Below are 14,268 nucleotides of genomic sequence, written 5' to 3'. Positions count from 1 at the left end.
GTACCTACCTAGGTACATACCTAATATTATCTGGACTAAGCATTCAACTTTGAGTAAGGGCATGTATACACTGGCTTAGTAGGTACACTGTACACTTATCATTAGTACTCGTTACTATCACTAATCCGACACGTGGTAACAGGCCGAATATACGTATGCGAATTCTGCCTGTTTACACGTGGCGGTATTAGCGCAAATAGTAATTACTATTGATCAGCATTAAGCCTTTTGCGATACACTTACCCCTGGTCACATTTCCCCTGTTTTCTTAATGTGGATCATTCTTGATAGTTGATACCCTTACATCTGAGAAAGCATACCCAACCTAGCAGTTTCAGTAGGTAGTCATCTCGCTCGCAAAAATCGTATCTGGCAGGTGGCATTAATCAGTGTAGGTAATAATAATTAATTAATGATTAAACAATTCTTTAATTTTCCTCGTTACATATAGCTTTAAAGTTTTCATAAATACGCTGGATTATCTTGATAAATAAATTTACTATACATCTATCCACCTATGATTGTTTATATTTAAAATGAAGATGCTTTGTTTTATGAGTGGTTCATAATAATTATGGATCAAGTCCATCAAAATGGATCCTGAGATATTTGGCACTAAAGTTAAAACGCCTTTTGTAAAATTCAGGAATGTTTTCACTGCATATAGGTACCTACTCCCCCCTACTTACCATATTTCGATAGTACGTGGATCAATAATTTAAATAAATAGTCGAAACATAAAGTATATTCATGCTTTTTTAATATTAGCAAATTAGTGTTAGCAAATACCTACCTCTTTATACGGCTGAAGGAACCTGTGAAAATGGACATGATTCACATTCGATTTGATGTCTTATCAATACTAGTATTGCCATTTATGCGGAAAACTGTGACTTGTGACTTGTGCACACTTGACTGGACTTGTGAACACCTAATTGTAGGTAGATATATAGTAGGTATATCAGTGGGTCTATTCTATGCTTATCGACCGCTAAAGTGATAAAGTGAAAAATATTATCAAACTTAGGGTAGGTTTGTATCAAAATATTAGCACTTATTGTAACAATTACACGAAGCCGGTTTTTATTGTTGCAATAAGTGCTATATTTTAACAGCACCTATCTTGCTGCTGTTAAAATATCGCACTTATTGCAACAATAAAAACCGGCTTCGTGTAATTGTTACAATAAGTGCTAATATTTTGATACAAACCTACCCTAAGTTTGATACTATTTATCAATTTAGTGTTCGATAAGTATAGAATAGACCCACAGGTACTACCTAAAAAAAGCTCACGACCGATTTTGATTAAGAATTTTTGTTAATGAAGACATTACAATTTCAACATTGATGTTTTACTAAAATAGCTCATATCCTATCATTCATATTTTTATCTTCAGATGAAAGTATAATGTTTCACTAATGATTTTTCTTCTGACAGCCTAAAGGAGTAAGTACCTACAGTGACGTCATTAGACAAAATGCCGCCCCTAGGCGGCACCAAAATACCGCCCCATTTTTTATACGGTATCTTTTTTTTATCATCCTTTCATGACTCCAACATCTAATAAATGTTTTGTATGGATACATTACTAATAAAATATACTTACCTATACCACTAAAACATACAAAACTAAATTTAGATATAAAAAGCGAATAAATATAATAATAAGTAGGTACTAATTATTTTAGACACTTACCCAAATCGTCAGAGTCTGATGTTCTATTTGGTGGATATTTCTGACACATTTGGTTTGTACCATTTTGCAATACACAGATTTTTTTATTTTCACACCATTTTACTATGCTATTATTGTAGGTACAACATGTAAACAAAATAATTTTAGCTAGGTACTTATTAAACCAAATGATTATCCTCGATTTGCCGGCCTTCGAGTAACTGCCGCCCCCAAGCGACGCTCAATCTGCCTACCCCTACGGGACGTCACTGAGTACCTACTTATAACATTTTCTTTAGACGATGTTTTTCATGGACGTTTTGTTTTCATTAAATCCAGCGTTTTTCCGGCTAAAATAGCTTATTTTCTTACCTCGTCTAGTATATTTTGTAGACAAGAGTTAGCTATAATGCTATGTTATGAATATGGAGAGTTTCAAACCCTGGCACATGCGATACATCCTATCAGTATACTTATCTGATTGATCTGATTAGTCTTCCTCGATCAATCCAGCTGCTTTCGCCGTTAGTGTCGAGAATTTTCTTTCATTCTGCATCAGTATGTGTTAGACAGTTTCAATAGTTCTGTGTGGTGCACACCTACTAGCAGTTATCTGTCTTTATTATAGATATCACCATGGCCCCCGGGCCATGATGTTTGACGGGCCCCTACCCATCACCACGGTTAAGGACAGTTTGATGTTTGAACCCAATTGTTCTCCGAGGTATAATGAATGATGTCCAAGATAAGATCATATGGGCCTCCACAGAGTGGATGTTTGTATTAACAGATTTTGATTTTACGAGAAATGGACGTCAGCCATTTGCTTAACCCTATTAGGTAGGTCCATACTCTGACTCATACATAAATTGAAAAACAATAATATATGTAGGTACTTGTCAGACTCAGTATTCGAACCTGGGACCCATGACGCTGTAGGCCGACGCAAATGTCAAGAATTATATTAGTTTAAAATGGTTTTACACTTATAAATTCAACGCAACCGCAAATCATCATAAATATGCAATTTCTATCCTTTATGTAGGTATTAGGTATATACCTATAGATCATATAAATCCACTTGATTTATTGAGTTTTCGGCATTTGACATTTCGACATCATATTATAAAGCACGGATCTATCAATTTTCTTTTTATAACACAACTATGTCTAAAACGATCAGGAGTGATGTTAGAATTAATAGTCGCATCTAAAAGGAGAACTGAGACATTATTTAAACACGCCTCTAGCGCGCGTTGCCGCCACGACAGGTACGTCACTGAGAAATCTTCTGTATGCGACTACAGCGACTTCCTTTTATCGCCGATTTCTTGTTGTCGGACAGTAGGATGCCGTCCGATAGTACATCAACGCCCTCGTTGTACAGCCCCCTCCGCGTTACTACAAGAACATTCTACGTACTGTATATCCGATATTTGAAGAACCACGGTATGTGACGATGTGGCGACGAAAATGGCCCGACACAATTACTTTAAGCCATGGGTGCCCAACCCGCGGCCCGCGAGCCGCATGCGGCCCACTGGGTGTCAACTTGTGGCCCATGGAGCAGTGAGAAAATAAAAATAATATCAAAAAATGCTGCCGCTTGTGCTAATTTCACAAATTGAGATTCGATATTGGCTCAAGATTTTAAAAAGCACTGTGTGCTTTTTGCTGCATTTGTAACGCTATTGTAACATAGTGAAATGTGTTGCGATGAACAGTTAAAGGGGAAACTGCACTAGGTTGATTTGGAAGAGTTTTACAAAACATATTTGGGCAAGGAGAAATATCTTGCATTTATGTTTATATTATTTTGTTCAAATTGCATTTTGAAAAAGTGTAATCTAATAAATATGTTTGATTCTCATTTTTGTTTTATTTTATTAATATATATAATATATATTTCGTTTTTTTTTTGTATAATAAAAAAATAGGATGTGCGGCCCGGGAGGAAATCTCATTTTTAGAATCTGGCCCGGCTGCTGAAAAGGTTGGCCACCCATGCTTTAAGCGTTGCTGTGTTTTAACAAATTTAATGATTCTGTATATTCTTGATTATTTATCATGTCTATAAATAATAATATGCTACGATATAGACATGTATTTATCATGTAACCAACTACCTATGTCGGTAGATTAGGTAAGTATATTTCTGAATATTATACCTACCTATTAATAATACTTCGTAATATTTCACTTGCGGTCGATGCATTTCCTATTGCATTCGTTTGTATAGTGTGATCTTTTAATTAACAAGAACATGATTTAGGTAAGTACCTACCTACTTTATGTTGTCATTAAAGCAGGGCTAAATTTACCATAAGGCTATAGACATTATAGCCCAGGGCAAGGCCCATTCTAGTCAGGCAACTGTTAGCTTAGTTAGATCGTAGTGCTATTTATTTCCCATAATTCGATTGCAATATGGTAAACTGTTTGTAGCAAATGATGCTTATTGCATATTGAAACAATTAGTAATGATTTGAACGAAATAATGTGTAATCATCATTTAATGCGAGCAGGTTTCCGTATCGCATTAGAAGATAACCAATAACTAGCACTACCACTGTAATTCACAATTCAGTGCCACAGCCCCCAAATTTATTGCATTTGTATAATATTATTGTAAGTGTAGGTAACAGTCAAAACTGGCGCAAAAGTGCGCAGTTCCAGAAGATGGGGGACCAACTCTTTTACTAAACGTTCGAAAAATATCATTCGTTTACATTTTGATGGTTTGCGACATCACATCTTCTACAACCCACCCTCAGCACTCGAAATGAAGAATTTTAAGAACCGGAGCGCTCGATAATTTTATGAAAATATTAACATAGTTATCTAATTTTATGTGTTTTATAAAAAATAAGTGTGTGATGTTATGTTATATTATGGCCATTCTAGCTCAAATGGTAAAATTATTTTTTCCATGAGACAGAACGACAATATTGCCGATTTTACAACCCGGAACGGCGCTCCGGTGCGTTCCGGTCCATTTCGAGCCCTGCCCATCCTTATCCCTTTTGTCATAAATTATAACATTTTAACGTTAAAAATATTTATAAAATACGGTTTAGGTACTAATTAAAACCGGACTTCCAAACAACGCACATTTCATATATATATTTTTTTATATTTTGTGTCCCGGATTCAAATCTCGAGTCTGGCAAAAATTGACATGTTGTTTTTTTCAATGTGCATTTGGACCCAGAGTATGATAAAGGTTGAGCAATTAGTGACTAACACACATTTCTTATAAAAACAAAAATCTATTAATACCTACAAGCTGGTTTAAAAAAATTAACAAATAATAAACATTTTTTATAGTCTTAAATGCGTATTAAATAATTATTTAAAATTAAAGTTACTAGTAAAATGCGTTAAGCAGGTTTTTTTTGCTAAAAATGTAACTCACTCCCACTGAAATAACAGCCACATATGGTAATTACACGCTACACTTATTCACACTGTCTGTAATTAGAAGCATACGACGATCGGATGCAATACGGTACGGAGTCGAGAAAGCCGAGAGCTGCTGGTGTCATACTAAAGACAGATCATCTTACTGCTGCACTAATCATTATTGACAAAAAAATGACTTTCGTTAATCAAATTTTCTTCGATTTCTATTTCACATCCTACGTACTGTACGACAACATTATTTAGGCGAAAACAGGAAGTCGCCCTTGTCGCGAATAGAATATTTCAGTGTTGTCATTTTTTGAGAAAACATATCCCGCGAAATTAGGTTTTAAGTTTATATCAATTCTATTCTCAGTAAGTTTATAAGTACATTAATTTATAAGTATAATTATTGTTCAATAAATATCAATAGATTTTTTTTTTCAAATAATTTCACCTCTTAATTATTACTATTATATTAGGTTAATTAATACAGCGTAATTATTGAATTTGGAAGGAAATGTATCATTGAACCCACATTAACTGATAATATTGCTGCAGGTATTTATTAATTAAATAACTAGAACACAAATAGAAATAGACTAAAAAAGTAGAAGTAAAAGATATAACATATTCAATATTATATTGATGACCCAATCACATGTTTTATAATTTACAAATGTCTTTATATCGTATTTTTAGTAAAATTGTTGTAGAAACACATACTGTGAAAATAATTTTCTATAAATTAAATTATATCCACCTTACATAAATTTTAAAACAATATGTACCTACCTACTTATCGGTTTAAAAATACAAGAGCAATTCAATAACTGACTAATGATCATTTATACTTAATTAGCATACGTCTAAAAATATTAATAAAATAGATTACGATACACATAACTTTATAATATACAAACATAATTTCCAGTATTTGGGGAAATATTTCTAGTATTACAACACTGAATTTTTACATACCTGACATGACAGGAACCCGTAAAATGGGCTTGTTGAAAGTATTGTATAGGCTCGCCTTTTAAATACGACACTTTTTCTTCTTCGCAATAAATCAAAAGTTTACTGATAATAATTCGAGCATTATTTCGTATTGTTTAAGACATCTTTTGAATATAAAAAGTGTCAAAAATGCAATGAATAATTTGGGGGCGTTCCTAATTTGAAACCGGAAGTTCGATTAGCTGTACTGGAGGGGATTGTAGTTCACAGATTTGCCACGTAGCCAAGATGAAGTTGCCGGACAACTGACAACTTCCATTTTTGTCTTAAAATATTTCGCCTTTTCGGAAATATTATTACCTACGACCATTTAAAATGCTAAACATGCACTCGTAACAATAAACACACACCATAATAATTATTATTGTTAATAAAATGACTAATATGTTTTTATTTGATAACGGTAATTTAAATGTAAGTATCACGCGTTCGTAAAATAGCATTCCTTTTTTGAAAAATCAAATTTCATGTTGCGGAAATGCGCGAAACGGAAACTCGTGATAATGTCGAGACTCGAGAGCAGCTAACGTCACTTTGGTCAATTTGTCACGGATGTCAAATTAATGGTAGGTACGTATCAAGGCATTCAATATTCCAAGTGCATTATTCAACAAATGGGATACCAACAACTAATACTAATCAGAAGGTAGGTATTTTGATCCCTCGTTAAAAACTGTATTTCATACATATATCCACGTCTCGCAGCCATACGTGAGCACGGGTAGCACACATTGGTTGAACACCTTACGCTTAAGACATAATGGTAGGTCACTCTTGAAGATAATATTCAGACGTGGACCCTCAACACGAGAGATGTCCAAAGGCTAAGAGTCACACAGCGAGGCATGGAGAGGTGCATGTTGGGCATCACGCGAAAGGACCGTAAGAGGAACGAATGGGTTAGGAAGCAGACAAGAGTACGCGATGTAATAGACGTTGCCAAACAGCTGAAATGGAGATGGGCGGGACACATTGCTCGCCGAAAGGACGGCCGCAGGACAAATGCCGTCATCCAGTGGTACCCAAGGGGTACGAAACGGCCACAGGGTCGCCCTAAAAGCCGCTGGATTGACGAACTGGTAAATTTCGGCGTAAATACGTGGCAGCGAACGACACAGGACCGAGAGAGTTGGAGAAAGCTTGGGGAGGCATTCATCCAGCAGTGGATTGACCCCGGCTGATGATGATGATACATATATACTCCGTTTGTATTTTCGAATTCCATGTAAATTGAATAAGAGATATTCAACAAATTACAAAATCATTTTAATAATAAGACTTTCAATTATAATAGAGCCATATCTACTCCTCAGTTTAAGCACATGGACACCGGATAGAGTAGGTATATGCTTCATAACTTTGCACTCAAGTTCTAGGATGAAAATAATGTAATATATTCCAATTTTTTTTTACATAAGTACCTATATTATCTGTCTATTTGTTTATTGTCAGATATGAGTTGTCTAGACTCTAGAGTCGTAACTCACGTACTTATTTCAAAAATCGAGTTTTGAGATAATCGCAAAAAACCACTAGAACACAGTTTTTTGTAATTAGAAGAAAGCTTGAACTCCCTTGAATATTAATGAATGAGTGAGTCAATTTACATTATTTAAAAAATATATATAATAATATGTAATACTCCTAAGGCTGCAGACACATAGAACATTATGAGAAATAGAGTTCCCTGATTGGTTAGAAAGGCTTTGGTGACAGAACTCACATTATTCATTGAAAAAAGTGAGTTATATCTCTAAGGGACTCATATATTAAATATTAATACAAGTAAATATCATTTGATCTAATTTTATGCGTGGTAATCAGGCAAAGAGGCGTATCAGTATAGTAAAGAGTGCAAAAATGCAAAGTTATAAAACGTATAGGTACTGTACCACACGACGCCTCCAAAAATCTATGTCACTCACCAGTCTTTTTGCATCGCCTCAGGTCATGCCAGCATCCCGTAGCTCCACAGTATACACTCTGTATATGGTATTTAGCGGCCTTCCAGGACGCCAAATCAACTTGATGAACAGACAAGCTTAAGTTGAAATTGAAACTTATAGTAGAGGAAGATGGGATAATTACGAACACCTAAAGTAGATTGAATAAACACCAATGAAATCACAATTATAAAATCAAATTGTACTGTATTTAAAACTTTGGTAATCTTAGATAAATCATATTTTATTACCAAATACCTAATAACAATAAAATCGAATTTAATTTGAATATTTAATAAAATCTTTCCCATTCGGATTTACCCCAACTCCTCTAGGGCAATACACCTACTATCTACCTAGGTCTACCTTTTTTCTAGGACTTTTTTCTTATAGGTAGAGGCCGACTATATTCAGGCCGTGTCACCGAATTCCGATGTATGGTGGTAGGTAGTGTTAGTTGTTAATTATTTTCGTATTCAATGCGCTAACCTGTTCACAATAAATTTAAAATTTCGATTAAGTAGGTATCTACCTACATTTATTATTTCGTTAAATTTTTTAAATTATCGAAAATTTACCATAGTTATTTTATTGTATTCGAAGTACAAGCTATAACTAGCACTACACTCGAAGCTTGCGGTTTAGTGTCACGTCCTAATTACAACAATGGGCCTTGGGTATTTCATACATCTGTATTTTTAATAAGAAGAATTTAACATTTTTAAATCTTGCGTATTATAAACAATGTTAATATGTAGGTATTGATTATTGGAACATTATATTTTCGCATAATTCTTTCATTCCGTTTACTGACATAATAATATACATAATTATTATTTTGAATATATTTTGTATCTGTCCTGCATTTTATTTTGCTTCATTGCAGCCATTCCGGTTATATAAATATTGATTATAAACAATGAGCATTATAATTATAATAAAACACTTCCTTCGTTCCGTCCTTCTCGGTTTACTTTACAGGAAGCCAGCAGCAAACAAACTTCGAAGATAGCCGATATACTGGATTATTTGTAAGGTTAGATTAGGTTGGGTTAGGTTGGGTTAGGTTAGGTTACGTTAGGTTTTCATTCTTGAATTCACGAATATTGCCAAAATCAGCTATGAAAATTGAATTAAAGTTCATATTGAATCTAATAAAATTGTAGATCGTATAGGTAGTAGGTATACGGTACCTATCTAATCTCTTTCCGATAAGAAAGCTCACGGCGAACTGTACCATGATGAAATGTTTTACGTACAATTTATAATTTATAAATATTTTATTAGCAAAAAAACACATTATTTAACTGACACATTGCAATAATATTAACAACCTATTATTGATATTTTTTCGAAAACAAAATAATAAATTGGATATCCGCCACTGCGACTCAATTCGAGTTGCCAGTGCCATCTCTGTGCGCCGATTCAAAGTAATCGTAAACTTATTCCGGAAATGAGTTTTTCCAAATACGCGTACGTCATTTAATAGTTTAATACTATTTTCAGATGATGTGATGTACCGTTGATAACAAAAAGAATATTACTGAAGCCTGATCCACGTCTTTGGGTAGCCAAAGACGTTATGAATACCTAATATTAATACGTGGATATGATTTAATTACCTCTTCAACGTTTATAAACAAATGAGTTCAACCTTTGAATTAATCTAGTGTATACCTACGATTTACAAACGTTTTATGTTTACGACCCTCTTAGTGTAATAAATGTCCGTGGCGAAGGGTAGAGGTAGGCTGTTTAATATTCGACATTAATATTGCACACTAAACTTTGTCAGTCATATTTATTTGTTTTCATTGAACTAAGAATACAATTTGCAGATGGTTCCAGTTAGTTTTTTAAATTCAATGAAACCCTGCCTAAGCCGAACCATAATAATTTAGGTATGTTATAGGGCTATAGGCGATCCGAAAAAAAATAGTGCACACTTTTTCAGTCATACTTATTTGTTTTCGTTGAATTAAAAATACATATTAAGTACGGATGGTGTTGGTAGTTTTTTAAAATTCATGAAACCCTGTCTTACCAAACCATAATCGATAAAAAATATTCTTCTATCTATATTATGCATGGTTTAAAGACAGAATTTGATATATTTTATAGATAAACGAATATTTTTGACTATTATCTATTATGGCTTGGATTAGGCAGGTTTTAATTGAATTTTAAAAACTAACAAACACTATTTAGATTTTGACTGACAAAGTTTAGTATGCACTATTTATGTCAGATCTTAACAGCCTACCTCCACCCTTCGCCACTGGTGTATATATGTATATTCTTTGAGGGTACAATAATTTAATGCCTATACGACGGCACCGTAAGAATGTGTGTTTTAACAGACAATTGATTATTTGCCAAAATCAGATTCACGAAGTGAATAGGTATTCACTCTAAAACCAATAGCATCCGCCACAAAGCTTAAATATGACTAGTAGAGTTGGAGAATGGTGATCCGGGAATGGGACAACTAGACCCCAGGACAATTGGACGCCGCACTGTCGTAGACACGTATACAGAACGTAGGCGACGAATTTAATCAGTTTCTATCTACTACTTAGTAGTTTTAATTCATTTTACTCTTAACATAAGTTTTTTTATTGCGGATTGAGAATTACCATGCCTAAGGCTTTATATAAAAATAAAAAACTCTTTTTTCGTTGGAACTTAAATATATGCACGATTAAATCATTATTTACGCGTGCATATTCAAATTCTCACCAACTATTAAATCATAATAATATAATTATCTAAATAAAAATAATAAATATTATGTACCTATATCTAAGTACCTAACGTCTATTTATTTTCGAATTGCGTGGCGTCCAGTTGTCCCGGCGCCAAATCGTCCTAGACCCTGCTGATCCAGAGTAACACGGTAGGTACACATTCGGAGCGTTCAGGATCTCAGTCATGACGGTTACCACGAGGAAAAGAATAAAACTACTTCTATAATAGTATGTGAGTATTTTTCTGTGAGGTTTACTTCGTATGCACTTTGATCGCCTACCGATTAAATCTAAAAATCATCTTTTTTTGCGGTTTCATTATTAATTTTTTCCCTTTCGATTGCCGAAGTCACCTACCGCAGTAAAATCGCCATAGAGCGGACCATGAATCATCAGTTATGCCAGTACAACCCTTGGCAGCTCTTGGCCTCCTTGAAAAACTTCTAGACGACTCTCCAGTTGCTTTTCCGAGCATTCGTAAATCCCCTGTGGCATTGTCCATCTCAGTTTCAGCCGTCAAACTAATCCCTGCGGGTTACTCCTTCGGCATTATACTCACGTAGCCGATTCAGCGCAGTCTTTGCATGTTCATGTACCTACTACGTGCACTTTTCCATGTCCAGAAATTTGCAGGTATGCAGTCAGCCGTATCACACTTCACCGTGAAATGTTGTATCGGAAATATATGGTAGATATATGAAAATATATGCGTTGCCCATCAGGTGACCATTAGATATAATTAGCATGTTATTTAAATGTGCTAGTTAAGTATTAATTAAAAGGTCCGCAGTGAATGGGTTTTAAAGACCGTACAACCTCTATGGGTCGTATAGTACTGATATAAAATTCATGTTTAAATAAACACGGTTCTTGTCGGTTTACACTTTACAGGAAGCCAGCAGCAAACAATTTTTGAAAATAGCCGATCGATATAGTGGATTATTTGTTATTTTCGGTTAGGCACATTGACTGCTGACTAGATGATAACTTTTTAATTACCACATTTAAATAGCATGGTAATTATATCGATTGGCCACCTAATCATTACGCGCTAGGTGCGTCTTTAGCGTCCAATGTATTAAGTTAGGTTTTCATTCTTGAATAGTCAGCAATAAATAATACTCCACGAACAACGCGTATTCTTTTCATCTCGGTGCTATACTATACGGTCATCTCTTTCCGATCAGAAAGCTCACGGCGAACTGTGCTACGGTGAATTAATGTACATAATACGTACAATTTTACATGTAACCGTAACCGATCTTTTCGGCTCCACAAAATATGTAGGTACATCTCCTCATTATACCTCGATCTCAAAATGCTATCATATTGAACAGCCCCAAAGATTTTTCTCAAGAGATAATATCTATGACATATCCATATTACAAATTTATCATTTATTAATGCATTGTGTGGAGCTGGTATGCTTTCTGCTTCACCTTCGTTTATTTGGAGACTGACATTTGCAGCATATATCTATTGTCTATGGCAGCAACTGATTTAGCAGTAATAAATAAATGCCTGTTTGAGGGCTCTTCGGCACCGGACAATTATATCAATATCATTGACATAATATGAAAATAATTGAATTTACTCATGGAAAATTATGCCATTGGCTTCCAATTTTGCGCCAAGGGTAATCTTTTCGAGGTTTACATTAAACAAAAGACAAGCAAGTGCGCCCGCTTGTCTGGCCATTCGTTATCAGTAGAGGTGGAGATAGCCTATATTATTTAACCCGCACGCCTTAGGCCATCCGCTCACGTGAATACTCAAAAAAGACGAGACAGAAACTCCAGTGTCTAGCAGAGCTAATGTATTTCAATGGCGGCTCGCTAACGGCAAGACTGGAATCTCTCAGTTTCAAAACGTTCGCGACCGAAACCAAAGAGACGCGACATGATAGTCTCCCGGTCTCTCAGTTTCCAGTCACCCATCAAACAGTGGTACCAAGATGGGCAAACCGATTAATAATTTAAAATATGTGGCAGATGTTGAGAAATACCTACTGCTGCTGCTGTCTGTATAATTACACTACCTACTGCTGTCTGTATAATTACAGGCAGCCAGAATATTCCCGTAAAGATATTATGGAAAAAGTTTAGGATGAAGTAGGAAAGACAATGGGTTTGACAGTTTGAGGTTATGACATTATTAGGTTTCAGTAGCGCCGTGTGGGAAGCATCAGTCACTGGCCAGTTTATGAGTTCCATCACCAACCAGTTCGTCATATTTTAGTTTCTTCGTGAGCGGATGGCCTTGCTCAAAACCCTTGATAATATTATTCACAAGTTTTTGGGGTATATTGGTTTATTTAGCATATACCTACATTGGACTTGCACACTTTGAATATCACTGCAATATATATATTTGTAGAAGCAGCGGTTTGTCTGGTATTTTACCTCGGCGGCAATCAGTCTAATAAAACTAAAATCGGCACGTGTCTCGGTCGGAAAGTGGAAGGCGGTGTGTGTTTTTAAGTCAAGTTAAATCCGCAACACAATATGGCAGTGGCATTATCAGGCGAACAAAGAATGGAAGAGATATTGCCGCTGTCTAGGTATAACACCTACATCCTCATGTCGCCTTGATACAATATACTGATACATAATTTAACACTGTTTGCGCAAATTACAATTGAATAGAATAATAATCATTTTTATTCTGGTAAGCCTAGTCCAGACTAACTACGTCTCCGGAAACTTGTACGCAGGGAACTGAAATACCTAACGGGTAAAGAGTAGCGGGTAACCGATCTCGAGTAAGGAAGAATCGGGGATAAACTTAAACACGAAGCACAAGAATACGTCATACGTCGAATACTGACAACTGCGCTCGGTTTATGCATTGACGCTAATTTAATATTGGTGTATTTATCACACACACTATTGCACGGTAAAATGCGTGTTTCATTTTCGTAGGAGACTCACACATTCAAAACCCTTTAAATTGACTATTATAGCCTATCGGAATTCTATTTATTATCTGTTCCTTGCTTGTACGTATACAGTTCGCTATATTTCACCGTGAAATGTTGTATCGGAAATATAATATTGGCCGTATGTTAAAGACCGTCCAACCTCTTTGGGTCGTATAGTACTGACGTACAATTCATGTCTAAATAAAACACGGTTCTTGTCAGTTTACACTTTACAGGAAGCCAGCAGCAAACAAATTTTGAAAATAGCCGAATATCTGAATTATTTATTTTGTTAGGTTAGGTTAGGTTGAGTTTTCATTCTTGAATTCATTAATTTCGCCAAAATCAGCTGTGAAAATTGAATTAATGTTCATAGTGAATCTAATAAAATTGGACACCGTATAGTATACGGTAATCTCTTTCGGATAAGAAAGCTCACGGCGAACTGTGGCACGGTGAAATGTTTTACGTACAATTTACATGTAACCGACTAATTATGCATACAAATGGCTGCAAAAAATCATATACCCAATCACTTCATCTTATTTCATTGA

The sequence above is a fragment of the Rhyacophila brunnea genome, unplaced genomic scaffold (genome assembly GCF_057557595.1).
Source record: "Rhyacophila brunnea isolate RB1 unplaced genomic scaffold, BYU_Rbru_1.0 scaffold_14, whole genome shotgun sequence".
Classification (NCBI taxonomy): Eukaryota; Metazoa; Arthropoda; class Insecta; order Trichoptera; family Rhyacophilidae; genus Rhyacophila; species Rhyacophila brunnea.
This window is presented reverse-complemented; position numbering follows the sequence as displayed.